Below are 5,397 nucleotides of genomic sequence, written 5' to 3'. Positions count from 1 at the left end.
CTAGTTTTTGACTATTTACTACTTGTATATAAATGTGAACATTGTAAGTAAAAGAACTATTTTAATTCATCCAATTTCACCTAAAAAGTGACCAATCTTCTTCTAAATGACAGTTCACTAACAATAGAGGAAAAAGAATCTTACTGAACATGACAGCATTTACCTCTTTTCGAAACAAGGCAGATCTGCACAACCAGCTTCCTTTCTACTTTATAAGAAATTTATTGCATTAGGCACAAGGTTTCTTTCATTACTCTTTGTGCTTGATTGGTGGCCCTGCAAGGTAGTGCTGGAGTAACCTCCATGGCAGAATGAGGACACAAAGCAGCAAGCAGTTGTTTACTGAGCCTTTCCTGTGGCAACAAGCACACATGTACACTCGAACAGTGTGGTTTGTATAAACCTCCAGAGACGTGCAGACATTCGCTAAGTCTTTAGAGCATCTCAGTGCAGCTCCATCCAGCACTGCAAACCTGAGTCACTTACGTGGGCAGATTGCTTCTAAAGAAAGCACTTAGGCAATCGGAAGCAGCCCAAATTTCCCATATGGCAACTAGATTAAGACAAGAGTGGCATAAATCATTCTTGAAAATGTGAGTTACCCACACTTACTTGGGCCTGAAATCTGACCAAATTCCCATTGGCTTCATTAAATTCAGTCACCACAATGGAATTGCATTAATTTCATTGAGACAGATGTTTTTTTCAGCTCCTGTCCTAAGGAGCTATTCAAGTTGCTTACTTTGTCTTACTCAGAAGCAGCTGCGATGCTTTGCTGACAAAATCACACTTGATGAAAATGAGCAGCAGCTAGCAGATTGTAAAATTGCTGTTTAAAATACAACTTCTTGCTGATAACATGAACCTTGCTGTTCCTGGGCTACATCCCAGGAGTTCATAGGGGCTGAAGCCTCCTACCAAAAAACAGGTTATTTCAAGTGCACAAACATATTAGCTTTTTAGTCTTTGATTCTTTCTCATCCTGTTTCTGTTCAATTCTGATAACTGCCCAGGACAGTCCAACACAGCCCTCCTCAGCTGCTCATCATGCTCCACACACAACCAATGTCACACAGATAAAATGCACCAGCTAAACTCATCAGCCAGTACCTAAAACAGAGAGCAAATGTCACTGTCAGGGTCAGTGCAAGGGATCTGTCTTCCCTGACTGTATTATTCTATAAATATTGCTACCTGCTTTCCAATATACATTTAAACCTGCCCATTTTTATTAACTATTACAGCTACTTTTTCTTTTCTTCCTTAAAGTTGTCTTTTTTCTTTTTTAATTTAACCTTGCTTTTATCAAGAGTACATAATCCTGACTCTAAGTTGAACTGAGATACTTAAAGTGACCAAAAAACTGTTTCTGACTAAAAACCTCAAAATAAATACTTCTGAATTTAGAATTCCACTATTTTTATACACACAACAGCCAACCATACTCCTCCTAGAAAGTACACAGATATATCTAGAATGGAAACGTATTAAATGTTTCCAGTTACTGGATCAAAAATGTCAACTCACAACACAGCTATAATATAAATTGTTTTCTGAGAGCCTCACCATTCATAGCAGACTGAGAAAGATACACACATGTACCTGAGTGCAGGCATGCACATATGTGTATAAATGACACTTATTAGATCAGCTGATGTATGACTAATCTATGGCAATCAAATCAGAAAAAACATCTGGGGTTAGTTGTTGCTGAAACAAAATCCAACCCAAACAATACTGGAGGGACTCAAAATTAGATAACTAAGGGGGTAGAGATACCTTTGATACAGAAGGAAATACAACAGCAGCCAGAGTGCCTGAGTACAGTGGAGCGCTTCTGCCACTTCTCAAGTGTGGCATTAGGAATGAATTCCTACATTACATCTGACTGAAAAAGACAAGAGTTCGAGTTTTAATGGCCTCACACTCCTGCAACATTTTCAAATGCTCTAGACATACATATTTCCAGGTAGGAAAGCTCGGGCAAACTGGCATATATTATTTATGCAGAAGGGAGAAGGGAATTTGAAGAGTGACCTTGTGAAACAGGGTTGCTACACCCAGGCACACACCCATTTCAATGCTTCTCTCCCCACAGTTTGGCCACCAGCTTGAGAACAAACTCAGCCACCAGTTCCTTACTTTTTACTTCCTTCCTCCTTCCACTCAGACAAGACAAAGCAATGTTACTCTTGAATCCAAGAGATCAGTGCAAATGATGAGCCTTCCCTCCCTTTTCTGATACAATTCAGAGGCATCTGCCAAAATCAGAGGCATCCTCAATATAGTAAGTACCAAAGAGTGTTTATAGAGGGGCAGCTGGATTATAGCAATCATCCAAAAAAGGGAAGAGAACATCCTGAGATGAATGCAAGTCTGCCCATGCCAAGACATTTGCTGCTGCCTTATCAGCAGATCAGCTGATGATACAGCAGTTGTAACTGCTGACTGCTCCTTTAGCAAGGATGCTCATGAGTGTAGCATATAAATACAACAGTGGTCTCCAGTACTCACCAGCAGCCTTCAGCAGCAATGAAACTCTCACATGGAGACCAAGAACCACTTACAGTTTTCAAGGTGATCCCCTTGGGCTCTCCATGTGCCTGAGGATATAGCTGAATTCCCCAAATTTATGGCAGCTACCAACCAATGTTATTCTGGGAACGGAATGCACATTGAAGATCCAAATGAACATCACTAAAGCAATTCCCTAATTATAGGGGCTAAACAAAAAATAATTTAATGACCTTGTTGCATTATCAAATTAAAAAGAAGACAGAGTTTCCCAACAGGAATGAAAGCTACTTATTAAATGTCTGCCCATTCTTCCAGTGAAGACTGCCCCTGCCAGTGTGCTAATGACAGCCACTGTCCTCAGTGCTCCCCCTGGGGAAACTGCTGTCCAAACTTAGCAACACAGAGGTGAAGGTGCATCGAGACCTTCCATGTGATGGAATGGGACATGGATGAGATCTCTTGAATGACATCTCCAAACACCAAGTCCTCTCATTAGATGATGAAGAAGCCAATCCATTGCCTGTGGTAAAGGAGAGAGTAAAGCAGACCCTCCTCTGCAGTGCTCTACTCACTCTGCTCCTTATGAGCCAGTGATTGTTACACCATCCACCTGTAATCATTTCATTTCCCACATGACTTTTGGGCCAAAAGCCATTCCTAGAAGAGAATGAAATGCTGTTCTGACTTGGAAGTAAAGAACCAGAATGAAGACAAAGTAAGGTAGCATTTTTTTGGTCCTACTCAGACTCAGTCTTCAACTTGTATACAATATTGCCATTAAAAAAAGAGAAATAAATTTGCAGCTTCTCCTAGACTCACAGAAAATAAGACCCTCTGATTTTAAAATAACTGTCACTGTTACTTAAGTGTGGCAGTAGAAAGAGGAGTGCTGAAGACAGAAGATCAATTCAATGCTGAATTTTTAAAAAGAGAAAGAGTGAAAGGATTTGGTAGAATTTGAACATGTTGGAAAAAGCAGGGAAAAGAGGAAGAGTTAATTTGGCAATTAAACCCTGACAGTGACAGCCTAATGAGACATTTTCCCAGAGCCATTTCTAACCAGGAGTGATGCATGGGGGTTACTCCCTTTATTACAGCTGACGAATCTTGTCTTATAATTATATGGGCAAAGAATCTTCCACAAACTGATCAATTGCAGCACATTAGAACAAACTGGGAACAATAACATGCAGGGATGGGAGATGGCAGCAAGTAGTCAGAACAATTTTTTCTGGGCTGAGAAAGTGATCTTGGTGGACAGGTACAGCCAGAGATCCCATACTTTGCTGACAGTTGCCTTACACGTGCTTTAAGTGTGGTACTTGGCTCTGTTTGGATGCAAAGAGGACATGCCATGTTGTGCATCAACAGCTTGAGAGGAGAGTGACCAGCTGATGAACAATTCCAATATATATTTCACACTCATCATACCAGAATAGACATACTGTGATACTTTCAAATAATTTTAAAAGTGTATGAAAGATTCTAATAGATATCAGTAGTGCGTATTAGGAGAGAGGAAGGACAGGGAAGAGGAAGACTTTGGCTGTAGCATGATTGTTTTTGTGCTGACCAACAGCAGGGCAGGGGAGCTCAGTGCTCCTTTACTCCTTAAAGCTGCCTCGAGGAGAAGAAGGGCACTCTCTAAATTGTGGTTTGGTGTGAAAGCCAAGACCGTCATCACACTCACTCCCCGTATCAGCTGAGCAGTCAGATGCTGGCAGCTTAACCAGAGCACAGGCAGGGCTTTTAAGGAAGAGGGACTCTCCCAGCTGCAGGCACATATACGGGCATGATTTAAATTGGATTCCTGCACAGCTCTGCAATTCAGAGCTGCGGTACTGACACTGGATCCAGTAATGCCTATCAGTTGCTTCCTCATCTCAACAGCAGCTGTGTTTTCTGCAAGAGGAATGGTAGCTAAAAATAATCTGGCTTTGACTTCCTCTTTTAAACCCTCCAGTCTCTTAGAAAGATTTTTTTGTTCTCCCAGAAACAGCAAGGAGAATGTATGAGACAAAACCAGAACGGTCAACTGCACAAAGAGAACAGCAGCATTAGAAAGCTCAGAGAACAGTAGGAAACTACAATAAAAATCAGAGACAGTAAAAAAATTGCCACAGTTTCGACCAATATTTTCCAAATTCCCTTTTGCACTTGCAACAAGACTTCTGTAAGGCCTTTATTTGTATGACTCAGTGGTGCTGAGCAAAACGGAAATACAATCTGGATGTTTCTGAATGTAATTCATTTGCTCATTAAACATATTAAAAGAAAGAACTGTGTTCAGGAGTCATCAAATGTACTCTCATGTCTGCACAGTGGAGATTTTTACTCCCTCTTGGAATAAGTATGTTTTACTTCTAATTCTGACTTCCATAGGACCATAAAATGTAAATCCCACATTTATGCAACATGCAAATGGAGAAAAAAAGAATATTCAATTAATCCTTCAGTAACATAGCACTATGTATTCTCAACCAAAATAATTCTACAAATACAGTGCTGGTTAGCATGTTCAGACTGTTTTCACGATCCTTTTCATAAACATACCTAATTCTGTATTAAAATACTTAGGAGTTTCATGTATAATTTTTAAATTGCAGCCCAAAATTAGCCAGATACGGACTACAGCTCAAAATTCCCTAAGGCAGGGTTGATGATCTCTATTTGAATCTAATCTACCAGAAGATCCCTACTCCCAGTGGGTATCTCTGGACATGACCAAACTATAAATAAAATCCTAAGCGGAATTCAGACCACGGCTTGCAAACCTGCTGCTCATAGACCAATACCTGAAGTAAGCATAATACAAGGGACAGACAAAAATGATGAACAAATACATCTCTGTCCTGTTGTCTCAAATTCCAAATAAATACA

General features: G+C 40.2%; 1 protein-coding gene across 2 annotated transcripts in view; it reads right to left on the bottom strand.

Moving 5' to 3' along the window:
* DNASE2B (deoxyribonuclease 2 beta) overlaps nt 1-5,397 on the bottom strand; it is a 32,859-nt gene that overhangs the window by 20,179 nt on the left and 7,283 nt on the right. The gene's annotated exons all lie outside the window — the stretch shown is intronic.

Source organism: Corvus cornix, chromosome 8, assembly GCF_000738735.6.
Source record: "Corvus cornix cornix isolate S_Up_H32 chromosome 8, ASM73873v5, whole genome shotgun sequence".
Classification (NCBI taxonomy): Eukaryota; Metazoa; Chordata; class Aves; order Passeriformes; family Corvidae; genus Corvus; species Corvus cornix.
The sequence above is the reverse complement of the archived record's forward strand: the minus strand, read 5'-3'. Positions and strand labels throughout refer to the sequence as shown.